The sequence below is a fragment of the Atheta coriaria genome, unplaced genomic scaffold (assembly GCF_025399875.1).
Source record: "Atheta coriaria isolate IRGN ID8LTWV9N9 unplaced genomic scaffold, Caltech_Dcor_3.1 hic_scaffold_2_pilon, whole genome shotgun sequence".
Lineage (NCBI taxonomy): Eukaryota > Metazoa > Arthropoda > Insecta > Coleoptera > Staphylinidae > Dalotia > Dalotia coriaria.
The window spans coordinates 2,128,121-2,145,491 of record NW_027045444.1 but is presented as its reverse complement, the minus strand read 5'-3'; the positions used below and the strand labels follow the sequence as shown (position 1 = coordinate 2,145,491).

Genomic DNA, 17,371 nt, shown 5'->3' with positions numbered 1-17,371 from the left:
GTGAATATCCTCGACGAGTTGAATTTCTAGTTTTTAAAACACGTTTTTCACCCCGTTGATGAAATCGCGGTGTCCTCGCTGCGGATGGCCCGCGGAGCGGTCAGAAAGTGGTCAGTCCGTGCTCGCGTTCTTCCAAGGTAACATCTTAACATCTCTTCAAAGTTCTCTTCTGATGAAATCTTGCCAAGTTGCAACTTGTAAGCTGGAAAGTTGCGTTTTCGTGGGCTGTGCAAAATCTCAAGCAAAAAATCAAGTTTCGAACGGTTTCAATCAATAAGCAACACTTTTACTCAACTTAAGTCAACTTTAACTACGCAAGGTAAGTTTTTTTATTGGATTTGTTAAGTTTTTTGGGAAAATATTGAGTTTAATACAAGCAGAAATAATTTTTAAAACTGCTAAGTTAGGAAATTATTTTGACTTAAGTTTACGTCGTAATTAAAGACACTTCAAAGTAGTTTGGATAGTAAAGTCATATATTTTTGAATAGGTAATTTAAATAGCTATTACACAATGTAAAACTTAAGCATATTTGTTCATTGGGAAAAAAGTTATTAAACTTTTAGTAAACAAAAACAAAAATTATATAAATTTATTTTTGGAAGCCCGAAAAGCTTATTATTACGACTTTTAAATCAACTTGTTATAGATCAAGCGAAACACAGTTTAATTGTTTATAAAACACATAAAAATTCAAAACGCTACGATGATTACAACAAAAGTTATAAACAATTTAATAAAATAAAATTTTTAATTTTACTAAGCTGAAAATTTAAAGTCAAGTTTAACGACTGAAAAATGGTATTTCTGAAATTGTTTAATAACAATTTTTTATTAAAATTGATAGATAATTTAATACCAAATCACATACATTTTGAATTATGCTCATATCTCTTATCAAATTTGTTTAAATCATAAAAATGCAATAAATTTCAAAATTTTTGCACCAAATTTGCTTAGAAATGAACTTTGTTCGCGTTGTAAGTTATGAACGAGCTTTCGAGAATAAGAATAAATGCTACAGCTTTAATATTTGCTCGTTGGCTGGCTGGATCCGCGTCGTCCTGCGCTCGTTTTGAGCTTTCCTCCAACTTTCCGGCTTTCGCGCGCGCGCGCCGGCAAAATAAACAGTAATTTCCTTACCAAATTACCCCGTGGCTGCGACTGCGACTTATTTGCGCTGCCGACGAATTTTCTACAGACCCACTATACATGTATGTATACATGAACACACATACTCATAGATATATAAAAGCTGCACGGTGCTTTCGTGCGGCGGGGATTGCGACTTGCGACTTGCGACTTCTTATGCTGTTTTCCCGGCGCAGCTTTAGCGGAAAGCATTGCCATTACGCTCGCGCTGGATTCAGAAAATTACTGTGTATTTTGCGCCCCGAGATGAAAGTTAAAGTTTTGGTTTAGCTCAAACTAAAAGCTCCTTCGTCTTGATTCACGCAAAGACAAACATGAGACTTATGAGTAAGCATAATTAATTTCATGTTTTTCGGCGTAAAACATTAATTATGGAAGATAACTTCAAGGAAAAACTTGTTAAAGATGGTTAATTAAATTGTTTATAAGAAAATTTTAATTATTTTGCTTAAAAGTTATTAAAAACAATTTATTTTTTACATTGAAACAAAAATTTCAACAAAAAATTGTAAAAATTGAAATTTTTTTTGATTTTGTTTAGTTTTTTGTTAATAACTTTTGATCTAATAGTGATAAATTAAGAAACGCTACTAAATTTTATAGACAGGAAAATTCTTGATGACAAGATATTTAGTATGATTTTATTATCGTTCTGTAACATTTTTTTTATTGATTTTTGAAAAATGTCTTTTAAAATTAGGAAAAACCAAAAATTACTTTTTTAAATTGTTAATAACTTTATACACAATTAAAATATTACATATTTCCAGATGAATTCAGATAGACAATTAAATTATCTTTAATTTGATATACAGGATGATACAAATATCTTATGAAAAAACTAAAATATTTAACGTAAACTCCAAAATTGTAAAAATTTTAATTTTTTGCATTTTTTTCGTATTTTTAAGCAAATTTAACCAAAATTTTACAAAATTTTTAACCAAAATGATCAAAGCACACCCAATTTCATTTTCTTGAGCGCATCCCAGCCTCCTGGCATTTTCTTGGCTTTGTCTCCATTGTCTCTCATTGTCAAAGGAAAAACGGAAACTACATCTTAAGGATGCGCAAGGATGCGTAAAAGGAAACGAGCGGTGTGTAAATGAGACGAGTGTTCATCACCACTCGATTGAACTTCCTAGAACACAACATCTTTAACATATTTAAACAGTATTTTCATATTTCCATCACGTTTATTAAACATTAACTGAGCAAATACAAGTTCTAATGTTATCCCGGCGCCTCCACAGCATATATTACATAGGATATTCTATTCTAAAATTATTAAAAATGTTTGATAAGTAAAAAAAGTTTAGAAACTAAATTCTAATGGAATTCGCATGTCGTGAGAGCGTGAACGTGAACTTGAACAAAGCGGCGGCGTTGACATCGCCCCCAGCGCTGCGAAATATTCGCAGTTCGCAAGGGTAATCAGCGCGTCTCCGCTGTTCTTGAAGTTCTTCTTTCTTCACTTTACCGCCAACTGGAGGCGGTGGCAATAGGGACATCATACGGATACGAACAAATTCAATTTGAAATGTGAATATTGCTCATCGTGCAACTCAATACGCACTAATTTACTTCAAAAATGATAAATTTTAGTTTTTTGAGGATAACTTTTAATTCAGAAGAGATAAAACATTGAAGTAAAGTGTAAACTATAGATAATTAAATTTTTAATACGATATTATGATCAAAATTGCAAATTTTTATATTTTAAGTGGGCAATTTTGGGGTTATAATTGGTTTTGATATAAAAAAAATGCTAAAATGTATTTATTTGTTTATTTTCTCTATAATTATTGTACTGTTAAAATAATCTAAACTCCAGTTACACATAATGATAGCCCTTAAAAATTCCTACCATTTGATATATAACATGTTTAAATTTAAATCAAATTAACCATAATTATTTAATGTTAAACATTACACTCAAAACACAGGTCAATTAAAAACAATATTTTTTATTTTGCTAATAACTAATTAATTACAAATTACTTCATAATACAAATTGCATATTTCAATTGCCAATTAAATTATCTTTCATTTGATATATTAACCAAGCCTATAGCTCTTTTCTAAGTACCAAAAATTTGAAGTCAAATTCAAATTATCAAAAATCCAGCAATTTTCAACGAAAATTCAACTGAAAATGTTCCCCAAAGGGTGGTTTTCAGTGGGGGCGGTCGCGTTGTCGCGTAGTAAGGTTCTTATCTTGCGTCGCAACTCCCCGGGGTATTTAAATACGAAGACGTGAGCGCGCCGCGCGCTCGAATCGGCGTTTTCTAACGTGTTTTGCCCGCCGCCCCCGAAAACACGTCCCCCGGGCGAGAACGCGCACACGGCAACAGACCGTTTGATAACGTCACGCGGATTCATGCTCACCTCTCCTAAGAGACCCAGCTCGCCGCTTCCCAACCGCCGCCCCCACCTCCAACCGCCGCCAACCGCCAAAACTTACAATAGTTGGCTTTATTCTGCGCATCAATTACGATCGGCGAAAGTCGCGCGCTAAGAACGTGCAGCGCTAAGAACTGCACATGACTGCGATCGTATCTGCCGCCTCCAACACACACACCGCCACCGTTTGAATAATAATAATAATTCCACCTCAACGTGAAGACTTTTCGTATCTATGAATATAAATGTGTGTGTGAGTGTTGTTTCCGGCACCACGTATATCGTTTATCTTCGAAATTGTTGCCGCCCCCCGACGCCACCATCGCCGCTTGCGAGTCTCGCGCATTAAAGTGCAAATTTATGAAGTTAAACTAAACCGAAATTAATTAATTAGATTGGCGCGCGAGTGTCAATGAGGAGGGTCGGGGGCGGCTGGGGAAGAGGGGCGGCTCGATGGCGTGGAAAATCGCGTGCCTTGCGTCTTAAGAAAATCGAAAATCGAGCGCGGCAAGCGCACAACGCTCATAATTAATGCAATAATCTCGTATATTAAAACGGCGACACCGCAACCTCATCTAATCATCGAGGAGAAAACCGGCGCCCATGCTGCCGCCCCCATATAACTGCCTTCGACAACAAATTGTGATCGCATTATCAAATTTTAGCGATATTATTGTTCAATTCAGCAGAAAATTAATTATCGCGGTGTGAATTTTTGAAATTGTTTATATTTTAGTTAATAACTTTTGAACAACAAGAGATATTAAAAATTTTCTTTTTGATAACAACTGACAATTAAATTTTGAACTAAATTACATTTTTATTTATAGCAGCATTGTTTAAATAATGAGTTTAAATTAACGTTAAAGTTGAAGTTAGATTTTGAAATACAAAATTTTAATTTATTTTTATTTTGTTAATAACTTTTATAATAATTAAGATATTTTTTTCGGCAAAAGACCATTCTAAAGACAATTAAATTCTCTATCATTTGGTGTTTTGTTATATATTAAAAATTAAACAAAAAATACTTGAATATGCGTATAAACTTAAACGTTGATAGAATACATTTATTGATATTATTATCAAGTACATGCAAAGCTTTGAAGCAAATATCTTTATAAATATATTAGATAATACCAAATTTCAAACGTATATAGAAAGTAAATTAATCATACTTTCAGATTACATACTTGAGTATTAGATTATTGTTTAAATAATATGTTTTAATTGATTTTAAATTTGTTGCTCTTCTTAAATCTGATCAAAATAAAAAACTTTACAATTTTGCTCATAACTTTGTCAATAATTATAGGAAAGTTTCAAATTAAACATCAAATGGTAGACAATTAAATTATCTATCACAGCGTATAACAAAAATATTACTTATTTTTATAGAAAGTTGTTAAAATTTCTGTCAAATTCAAATTTTAAAATGAAAAATTCTAAACTTGGAATTTCTTGATTATTCCATCTTTTATCGCATATAAAACCACGATAGAATGGCTTTCATTTATAGGAATGGCTGAATAACAACACAAGAGAAGCATGGAGAAGCTTCCATGCACGGCACCCTCTTTAAAAGCCTCCGCCTCGGCCTTAAAACGAAATTAATATTTAATCGATACGCGAGACGCTTTTCGTTTCCGCGCGCGCCCGTTCACCATCATCGTTCTCTTATTTCTGCGCTTCCCTGAAACCACCCTTTGCTTTTCACCCTTTTCTCCCTTTGCATCTAGGTATGTGTGTGTCTGTGTGTGCGAGAGCATCGTCTCCGAAACGAACGAATCGGTTTTCATTTCCCCTTTATTTTCGACTCGGCGCAAATATTGCGTTGCTGTAAGATTCGTTAAATTGCGTTATGACGCCATTTAGGAGGCATTTTCCGACGTCAAGTTTTGAAATGTCTAATAATAGAGATAATAAGACGGATATACAAGTTTTGAGTGCTTATAATTAAATAAATTATGCAATTTCAGGAAAATATTGATATAAATACAAAACTAAAATAATTTATGAAGTTACACGTTGAATAACTTCAAAAGTAATCAAGATATTTTAATTATTCAAAAATAGTTAGATAAAGAATTTACTTTTATTTAGTTATTCATAAAGTATGTTAAAATAGACTATTTATTAATTATTTTATAAGCAAAAGTTTAAAATATTTACTTTTTAAAGTTTTTAAAATTTTTTTCAACTTTGACAGCAAATAAAACTGTTGCTAATAAAGATAATTGATAAATTCAAAAACAGCTTGATAGATAATTTATTTATAAGCCACGTAGTGTTTAAAAACTTCAAATGTTCAAATTATTACTAATAGAAAACTTAATTTTTCTAAAAAAATGAAATTTTTCTTTTCTTAAAAATGAGAAAAAATTACATCAACTTCAAATGCTTATAATTTTTAAAATAAGAATAATTAATCTAAAATTTAAACGAAATATAATAGATAATTTATTCCTCTTTCAAAATATGTACAATTTGTTTAAAAATTCCCACTGTGAACATGTTAAAACTCAAAATTAATGATTAAAGACGCTGGAATTGAATCGGCGCTTGAAATTCAAGAAAGCATTGTTGTTTCAAGCATGCACCACTCGATTTGATTAAACAATTTGTAAAAGACGCGTGCGGAGCATCCACAATCGGCACTTTGCGAGCGCCTCCGCCGCCGCCGGGGAAAACCCATCACGAGAATGAAGACGAGGTGGCGCCCCCGAAAGGTAAAAGGTGCATATACTTTGCCGCAGTGCGAGCGTCTTCCACACGCGGGACGCGGGGGCGCACGCTAGAGGTTATAAAAGGGACAAATTGAAAGACGCCGCCGCCGCCCCCCTGGAACACGTTCGACAAATATATACACACTGTGACAATAAGAGACGCGGGCGCCAACGCATTCGTGTCTCGCATTCGTAAATTCGCTCGCGGATTCAATTTGCGCCAAAAACTAAAACGTGAACAGCCACCACTATTCAAGAGGGAGCAATTTGTGACTCGGAATTAATTATTCATTAAGTTTTAGGATGATTAAATTGAATTTTTATAAAAAAGTTGGATTTTTGAAAAGAATTTTTGAGTTTAATTAAGTTTGAAGGTGTTTTGACAAATTTATTTTAATATTGTGATATACAGTTTTAAAGAGAATTTAATTGTTTATAATTATGTTTTTGAAAAGTTGTTTTATTGCAAATAGAAAAAAAGTTTTTGTTATTTAAAGCAACGAAATCAAAAATATTTTTTTTCTGATTTGAAATAATTTTCAAGTTTAAATGCAAATAAATCATAAATTTTATAAACAATTAGTAACAATATAGACATCAAATGATAGATAATTTATATGGAATTACATCTCGGCAAGAAAATTAATAAAATCATTAACCAATAAAAAGTTATAAGCAATTAACTGAACAAAATCAAAATTTAACAAATTTAAAAATTGTTTTTGACTTTAGACATAATTTAAACTATTTTCTAATAATTATTACGGCAATTTCAGATAATAATATGAAAGTTTATTTAATTGGCTATAAAATGATGAAAATTTGAAGGATGTAGCTCAACTAGAACGCCAGTTATTCGCGTTTTTTGCATAATTTCCCATCAAGTTAATTAAGAGCAGTTCGCTTTGCGCGCGTTCGTCAAACAAAGTCGTCTGTTTCTCGTTTCTCGGAGTTTCTTCGAAGGCGGGCGACAAAGTTAAAAGCGGCGGCGGCTTTGTGCACCACTCGGCGCCGCTCGCAAAATTGAAAGGAAAGAGACGTGGGGCGGCAGTCTTTGTATTGTTGCTCGACGGCGGCGGCGTCTTCGCGCAGTCCTGGGCGCATTTCTTTGAGCGCGGCGGAAACTCACGAACGAGTAATTGTCGTTTTCTATATTGCGCACATATATTACACCCACACACGTATTATTTATATTCGTAGGTGTGCGTAGTCCTTGGCTACATGCGGCGCAAGTTGATTGCAAAGTAAGTTCGCGCACAAGGCGATGGAATACACGCTCCAGTTGCCTTTAAAATGGATTCTCATTAATCAATGACATCATTAAGATAATTACGCGAGGATGCTGCGATGGTGAAGATCTTGCGTATATCATCTAGGAATAAATGTCTTTCAAACGCAAAATGAACAAAAAATATGAAATTTTTTACAAAAGTTTAATTATCTCAAAGAATTATTTATATTTTTGCATACAATTATATATTTATAAAAAGACAATTAAATTCTCTATAATATGAATTTTAAACTAATTTCCTATCTTAATTTGTTGACTTTTTATTAGCTTTTGAAGTTGACAAAAAAATTTAAAACTTTAAGAATCATTTTAATGTTATTTATTTAATTTAAGATATTTAGAAATTAAATTATACATTTATCTATACATATTTCAAAAGAATATTGTTTATAATTAATTCAAAAAATATTTGATTAAATTTCAGTAATTTGTTTAAAAGTTATAAGCTTTTAAACATTTATTTAGTTTTAATTAAAAAAACATCTACCAAAAATTCGATTTTCATGTTTTTTCTTTTTTTATCTTATAAACTATTAAATATTGCTTAATATTAAAATTCTGGCTTGAAGATATTTAAATTGCCTATCATTTGACGTATACCACAAGTTTATGCAATAAAATTTGCAATTTTTATGAGCGGTCAAAGTCAAAACAATATTTTTTTGACTTTTTGTATAAAAATTCAATTTACTCCTACACTAAAAAATAAAATAAACAATATTAATGACACAATGAAAGACAATTAAATTCTTAATAAACTGACGTTTACTTTGTTTAATTATGTTAATTAGTTTAGAAGTAATCAACAATGAAAATTAAAGATGAAATTTGCGCAAGTTTAAGCATCGCCTCCTCATCCAAAAATAATAAGTAACTTGATGCAACTTTCAACCTCGGTGCGCACAACTTCATAAAACTTTGTACGTCATCCTGTTTGTTCGCATGACGCCGCCGCCCCTAAAAGTTTAAATTTGAAGCTTGAGAAATGATGCCGGCGCGCAAAGAGAGCGCAAGAGCGCAAGATGATGGAAGACGAGGTTGAAAGTTCTCGAAAGAAGCCCCTTGTTCACGTCTCCACCGCCGCCCCTTTGCACCACCACCCCCACCGCGGTTTTAATGTGTGTGTAAGTGTGCGCGCAACTCTTGTCGTTATTTTCTTATCTTTTAATTTCCGTTCTGATATTAGCAAAGTTTAGCGTCAAGTTGTGTTTTCTGCGGAGGCGGTACTGGAGGCGGCGGGGTCCTTCCAGTTCTTCATCTTTATATGCGGGAATATCGCGCGCGACTCTCGAGGCGGCGACGGGACGCGGCAAACGAGCGCAAAACTAATTAAAATTTGAGCACTGCGAGGCGGGCGCTGCCGCCGCCGCCGTCGAGCGCGGCAAGTTTTACTCGAGTTTTACTTACTTATTCATCATCCTCGGCGGCGTGCTCGTCGATGGCGGCGAAACGACACGCTTTTATTCGCGCAATCTCGGCTCAAACATTAAACATTTTGTAAATCACTAAACTTCTCGACACTTTTTTGTTTATTACAGGCGTAAAACGCTACGGAACTTGACAACTTATACATCATTTTAAAGCTAAATAAATTATCTACCACCATGTATAAAAATATTGCAAAAATATTCTTTAGTAACTGATTTATCTTCAGTTTAATTTGAATTAATTTAAAAATTTATGATTTGTGCAATTTTTTATATTTTTTATTACAAAATAACGAAAAATAATAATTTTACATTTTTAATCTTAGGTTTAGAAAGTACATTAAATTGTTTATCAATATGTTTTTGCAAAATTAAATTATCTGTAATAGTTTTAAAGATATTCAATGGCAAACTTGACCAATTTTTGTTACACAAATCAATGAATCGTAACATTTGTTAAAGTTAATATCATTTTTAAAAATTAATAAAAAATATAAATACTAAGGAAACAACAATATTTAATAGCAAGATCGAAAGCAAATTTAAGGTTCTTTAAACTACTCTTTGCGGAATTGTAATATATTCAGGCGTTTGGTAGTTATTAATAATTTAGTAAAACAATACAAAAAAATCAAAAAAAATCGTTATTTTGAGTAATTATTGCTTTTAGGTTACTTAAAATTACAGAATCGTTACATTTTAAATAGAAAATTGATAGATTAATAAATTATCTACAAAACGACGTTTTGATAATTGCTGTAAGCCTTTTAGATTCTTGATAATTGGTAATCAAAGTTGATAAACAATTTTTCTATCACAAAATTTAACTTTTGGCATCAAAATTGTTAATAAATCAATGTTTTATGGTTCTAAAACAATTTTTATATTATTAAACTATAGTTTCTATTCAACCCTTAAATATTTTCCACCCCTTTAACTGAAAATCACGCCTGATTCGCATTAAAAGCGCGTAACTATTTGCTTTTACTCGCGGCATAAAAGACGCCGTCAAGAATATGACGCAAACGTGCGCCCGTAAATATACGCCACCGCCGCCACCCCCAGCACTCAAAACCAACCCCCTTAAACATGTTCTTAACTCGCGCTAATGTTTTATGTCTAATGTTTGCTGGAAACAAATGGTATTCTTACGTCTGCCGGCAAAAGATAGAAATTTCAGGCCGGGCGCATTCAGGGGTTGCAAAAGGGTTGGTTTTGTAGATAAGAAACAAGAAAATGGGGTTTGTACACACGCATTGCGCCGGGTTGTAATTTTAAGGGTCGCGTTAGGTAAGAAAACGAACAAAGAATTAATACGCGAGGGTGAAGTGAGTTTTGAGAGGGAAGGTGCACATTGGGGTGTCTTATTACAACCTCGAGGGTAAGAAAATGACAAAAGAACCGCCATTTTGGACGACCCTTTGAGCTTTTGTGCGTTGGGACGGAATTAAGCTTGGATGAAACGAAAAATGTGGAAACTTAAAATAAAATTTTAGAAAATCGTTATTTTTTAGGGGTTGTAATCATGCTAGAGGCATAAATTATATATCAAATTAAAGATAATTAAAAAATTCATCAGATGGAGTATATTTTGTTTCAATATTTGTTAAGAATAATAAATTATCGATGTTTAAATTTAGTTTTTTAATATTTTTTGATAAAAAATTAATATTTTTGCAATTTGGGGTCATTTCTTATCAAAAAATTATAAATGAAATCCATTAGCAAAGAAGCTGTACTCTTTCTCTATCTTTTAGTTTCTATTTTATTAATTTATGATAATTATTACAAAAGTTATTGACAAAAACATAATACAAATCTGGCTACATTTTATTGTTTTTTATTATTTATTGTTAATAATAAGTTACTTTACATCATAAAATTTGTTTATATTTAAACTTTCCCTGAAAGCCACTTTAATTATCTACAATTTGACACTAAATTTGTTCATATTTATGCATATTTACAAAAGTTACAAGAAATTAAAATTAAATTTTTTTCCCAAAAAAATATTTTTTATTGTTTAAACTAAAATTAATGTTATTTATAAATGTAAATACGACTATTTTTTAATTTCACCTAATAGAAAATTTAATAAGGTTTAATTTAATATCTATACGACGTAAATCTAATCAGTAGTTCAGGAGTTGGAAGCCAATTAAGAAGCAAAAATAATTTCGCTGAATAATTCATGCTGTAATTTTGCATCTTGAAGTTTCCGCCATTCTCGAATCCATCCAATTAAACGATTTGGAAGTTAATATCTCGCGCAGTTCGACTATAATTTACAATTAAAGTCAGCCACCCTCCTTGCTGCCGCCTCCGCTGCCCCCTCGCGCACTTCCACCTATGCTCCGCTCAGTTCTTCGTCGCTCGTTTCATTTCTAAATTTGATCTTGGTCGGTTTTGTTTGCGTAAGCCGTAGCAGCGGCGGAGGCGGCGGATGGAGGCAGCGGTAGAATGAGTGAACTTTGCGCGAGCGCCGCGTTTTAGTTTTACTGCTTTAAGGAATTTTAAAGGGGTGTCTTTATGCGCGCGTACGCGGGCTCAGCCGCCGCCCTAGCCGCCCCCGCACGCGCCGCCTGCCGACGTCGTTAAATCAAAACAACACGCACGCGAGCGTTTCCTGCGACTAGTCGTTCTGTTTGGGGATGAGGGTTGAGGGGATGTTTGGAAAACTCCGGGGTGAGTTCCTTCGGATTGGAATAACAACGCCTGGGATAACAAAAGTTTAAATTGGAATCGTTTTTGTTGTAGTTTTAGGAAGAAAAAAAGTGAAAAAACTTGAATTTTTTACGTTTTTTTCTGGGAATTTTCAAGTTTAAAAGAGAATTAAACATATTTATAATTTAGATATTTTAAATGTTTAAACTGTATTTGATAGATAATTTAATTATGTTTCAAATTATATTTATTGCAATTAAACAATTATTCGAATTAAAGCGCAATTACTTAATGAAAGTTAAAAATCATTTTCTGGAAAAATACTGAAATAAAACAAAAATATTTTTCAACATTAAAATAAGCAGTGATAGGCTGCGACAATAGTTACAATTCATATATCATTTTAAAGATAATTTAATTGGCATTCTGTTTCACTATAAATAGTTTCCCTTACCTTATCAGTAAATTAATTATTGACAATTTCATTAAATAATTTTTCTTAAAAAAGATTGATTTTTGCCTTGTCATATTTCGATTAACAATTTTTTAACTTCCAATAAGAATAATTCAATTGTTTAAACATATTTTGAAACATAATTTATTTCTGTTTATGCTTGTGTATTTTTTTGTTAATATTTATTAATAATAAATAAATTAAATGCAATTTAATACAAAAAATCAAATTAATTTTGCTAAAAAAGTGATATTTTGCTTTTAACTATAATTTAACCAATATAAATAAACAAAAAATACAAGAAATAACACATTAAATAAAAGATAATTTATTTACCTCTTTAGAAATGTTTAAACAATTAAAATCGAACAATTTTTCACCAAGTTATCGCAATTTTTCTAAAACAATTTTTTTCATTTCAAAAAAATACGTATAAATACCTCTAATATAATTTTTGAACTTCCATACATCCTAAAATTATAAACAATATTCTCTTCATATATCAATTCTGATATAATATCTGTAATAACCAAATATTCGTAGTTTCTATTTATGAATATCCGAATGGAAGTTCTTAGAAGTAAAACAGCGCGCCGCTGCTCCCGCCGCCGCCCTCGCCGCCGCCGTGGAGCACACAGCCGAATAGTATAAACAATAATAAAACGTTATAGCCGCTACGGTCCTCCTCGCGAGCGCCTTCCGCCATATTCCTTGATGTGCTGCGTATAATTTTGTTCTCATGGCGTATTTACTTAAATAATGGCGCAGCACTTAAAATTTCACTTCGCATTTTCGTTTTACTGCTCAGCTCGCTAAACCGAAACCGACCAGGAGCCACGTTAAGACATTTACATTTACATTTAACCGTTTTCTGGATATAATTCACATATAACATGTTTTTCTAGTGTTTTATTAAAAAAATTAAAAAATGTAAAGTTTTTGAACAAAAATGAAATAGTTTAGAAAATTATAGATTAGAGATATTGTTTATTGTTAAATTTGGGATTGTAATACATTTTTAGAAAGCTGTTTAAATTGTCTATAATATTAATAAAAGAAATAAACAAAAATCTTAGTATTTCATAGCTAGAATTAAAGTTAAAAATTGATTTTTTCTGATTTTTTTAGTATTTTTTCATAATTTTGTTTATATTTTTGATAATAACTACCAAATTATCAAAAATTCTGCAAAAGGAATTTTATAAGCTAACTACAAATTAAATTACCTTCAATTTGATATATTGGACTATATTTTTATATTATTTTAAACCACTTTAAAATGCATGCAAACATTTGGCATTTTTTTTAAATCTTCACTTTTTTTGTTTCAGGACGAAAATAACTACAAAAAGGACTAAAAAGCATCAAAAACCAACAAATTTTTTATCCTGAAACTAAACAAGTAAGTCCTTAATAAATTTGCCTTTAAAAAACAATAAAAAAAATCAATTTATTAACATTTTTTGATGTTTTTACCAGAAAAAACAATTTATTACCCCACGAAACATTTTCAAGGATAACGACAACTTGGAAGGACGAAGAGAGGACGGGCTCATGACAGTTAACTCATCGGAACCGTAAAACAAAAATCATTTGTCAAAAAAATTAAACTTTGACAAATTCCCTAAAAAAAAACAAGCAAAAAGGACCAAAAACAAGAAAATAAAAGAAAAAACTCCAAAATTAATTTTCGACGATGAACCGACTCCAAGGACAAAATTCGTCCTTAATTAATCAAAATTGTCTGATATGCGAACGTCAACAAGTCGCCACTGCGCATAAAAAAACAAAACGTAAACAAAAGTAACAAATTTAAACAAATTCCAAAAATCAATAGAAAATTTCACTAAAAAAATCACAAAAACTAAAAAAAAGGATAATAAATAAGGATGAAAACAGAAAATATTTCAATTTCCGTCAAAATTCATTAGATTGATCAATTTTGAAACAATTTTTACAAAAATTTAAATTTTTTGATAAAAAACACAAAAAACACAAAAACTCAAAATAATAGCTTGTTTCAAACCGCCTCCGTTGTGTTTCGCCGCCGTCGAGCAGCCTCACCTTAGCCAAGCATCTCTCGCGCCCTCTTCTTTTCCTTATTTCGCATATTTCCCCGGCAACGCGGCACTTTCCCCCCTGTCCGCCCGCGTTCTGCACACGGTCGATGGTTTTCCTCGTTTTCCTCCGCTTCCTTCATTCCTTCACTGCGTCGCGTACGTTTTTTAGGCGCGGGGGTGCAGTGGGGTGTGTGTATGCTGTAGGGGAGGGCGGCTGGTGCGGGCGTCTTCCCTCTTTTTCTTCGGGGCGCGCGGGGAGGAAAATATGGCGAAGAAACGCGGCGCGCGAGCGTCGCAAAGGGAGTGGCTTGTATGCCGCCTCCACCGCTGCCACCGCCACCGCCGCCGTCGTCGTAAGAAATCAATGATTGCACAAATTTTCCCTGCCGAGCATATAATAACTCTCAATAATCAAAATTGTTAAAAAATTCAATTTTAAACAAAAAATTATTTTAGGGGTGGAAAATCATTTTAAAAAAAAAAATTCAATATTTATTCAAAACAATACTCAAAAAATTATTTTTTATAGTTTTATAGCTCAAAAATTTAATTTTTAATTTTTTTAATTTTTCATCCCTTAATTTGAATTATGGGATGATTTTATACATAAAAATATTCAAGAAATTTAGTAATTTGTAGCTTGTACAAGTTTTCCGACTCATAAATTACATCAAGCACCACTTGTGTATTCTCAAGACGTTGTTTCACCCTTTTGGTAGAAGGGGCGCAGAATTTGCCACCCCCTGACGCACCGTTCGCGAAAATAATAGCGCCGTACACGCCGACTTTGCCCATTAATTACGCGCCGTGATTTCCACCAAATATTTCATACTTTCAACCCTCTACCGTCAAAATACAAAACCACCCTTAAATTTTAATCAAAAAAAATATCAAAAATAAAAAAATATTCAAAAAAAAACATGATAATAATAAGATAAGTTTATTGAGCGTGAAATGGGTGCATAAAACATACAAAAAATAAAAAAATAAAAAACATCCCCTAACTCACAAAACCACTGACAGAGAGTGAAAACCGCAAAAAAACAATGCGAAAGAGGGTTGTTATTCAAATACATCACTAACCTGTTGAGTTAAAGTCTTTTTTCATGCAGAAATTCAAAAAATAAAAAAATCCCTTAAATTTTCAAACAATTTTCACGAATTTTATTTTAATAAACTAAAACACAACTTGACGCAAGAAATAAGAGCAGCACTTGAATTATAAATAAACAAGCTCATCTTTAATTCCATGAATCTTAAATTTCCACCTCTATTTTAGGGGATGAAGCAAATTTTCACCTCTTAAACTATTCTCTAAAATATTACAAAACATATTTATGAAAGAAATTTATTTTACATCGTTTAACAAGCAGAAAATGAAAAAAAAGTGTTTTTACAAATTAAAGCCCAAATTGAAAGCAACCCTCAAACCGAAAAATCACCGCCTGTAAAAAATCCACGTTTCAATTAAGCGCGCACTTAATCAACCCCGAAATTACCCCAATTAACGAGTTAATCTGGCGGCACGCGTTTAAAAACTCGCCGCTCGCTCACTTTCCACCCCATTCTCATGCCGTTTTTTCGCATTTAGCTAAACCCCAAATTGTGTTCGCAAAAATCACACACAACACACACAGACATGGTTTGGCGGTGAGCATACCGGAGGGAAAATAAAATCAACCCCAAAAGGTGAAAAATCTCCTCGGCTAATTTAGCAAAAATATCAACAAGTGTATGTTACAACGCTTAAAAAATTACTTAAAATTGATCAATCTAATTATTTTATTACATAAAACAATAAATTAACTCATAAATAAGGTCAATATATTTAAAAAATAACGAATTTCCTTATGATTTTCCAAAAAAACGAAAATTTAAAAAAATTTGAAAAATTAAAAAAAAATCGAAAAATAAAAAATGTAATCACACAACATGAATGATGATATGATATGAAATGAGACAATTAGCTGTAAGGAATTTAGTTATTAAGAAATATATTGAAAACAAAAGAAGAAAGAAGAAAATTACTTGAACATCGCCGCCGGATGAAGAAACGAAGAACCGAAGACCAAGACACACAAAAAGAAGATGACAAAATTAATCACCAAGTAACTTAACTTAACTTAAGTAACGTCGTAATTTTAACTGATTTAATGATGATAAATAAATAAAGCAACGAAAACAATGAAATGAAAAATCAAGTGAATACACATACAACTGTTTAATGAGATGATAATTAATTACTAATGTTTAATCAGTTTTTATAATGTTAAAATTTAATGATACTAGTTTAACGTGTTTTTTTTTCTCTTTGTACTAGCCCCTAGGACACTCCGATTATTTATTGAGACATATTTTATAACGTTTGACATTTTTACATTTAAGTTCTTCGACGTATCGTGCTATGATTTATGTATTTTTGTTTTGGTACGATATGGATTTTTTGATTTGATGTTTATGGATTAATAAAGGCACAATAAAAGCGTTTCGGCATTTTTTGGAATTGAAATCAGTGAGTTTTGATGGTTATTTTGTGTTTTCCTTGGTTTTATGCGGAGAAAAAGTGAAAGTATGCAGTGATTGGTCGACACGCGACGCTAAAGTGAAGGGGAACGCGTTGAGTGGACGTGCGGCGAGTGTAGTAGTCACGCTAAGTCACTCGCGCATGCGCGCTCCGGTAAGTCACATTACTTAAACTTTAAACTTGAATATCTCCTAAACTAATAAAGATAGAACAATGAAATTTTCAATATATACTATATATAAATCATACTTTATAATTACGGTGAGAAATAATGATAATTTTATATTTTGATAAATTTATTTTAATTATTCGTAATTAATTTTTAAAAAATTTCTAAATTATTAATATTAACTTATTCTCTAAAAGTGAAAATAACTAGTCCTAAGTGCCTTTCGCGCATGCGCACATGACTTAACTTTTACCTCTAAATATCTCTGAAACTAATAAAGATACCCCAACGAAAATTTCAATATTGAACAACATGATGTAATTACAACTGGTAATGTTGATAAATATCCACGATTACACTTTGATAATTGTGATAGTTTGCAGGTCGTCCTCGCGCGTAAATGAACCGAAAGGAATGCCGCCGAGATGTAATCGTTGTCTTGGGCGGTGACGGCGTCTTCGACGCAATCGGAGCGCAATTATCGTGCGACGTGCGAAAGAA

At 32.2% G+C, this 17,371-nt stretch overlaps 1 long non-coding RNA gene across 1 annotated transcript; it reads left to right on the top strand.

Annotated features, from left to right (window-relative positions):
• The first annotated feature begins 119 nt into the window (after positions 1 to 119).
• LOC135803370 (uncharacterized) lies at positions 120 to 16,686 on the top strand. Its single transcript, XR_010550791.1, has 3 exons — positions 120 to 319; positions 13,449 to 13,519; positions 13,597 to 16,686. It is a non-coding gene; the product is annotated as an uncharacterized lncRNA (long non-coding RNA).
• Positions 16,687 to 17,371: the final 685 nt, after the last annotated feature.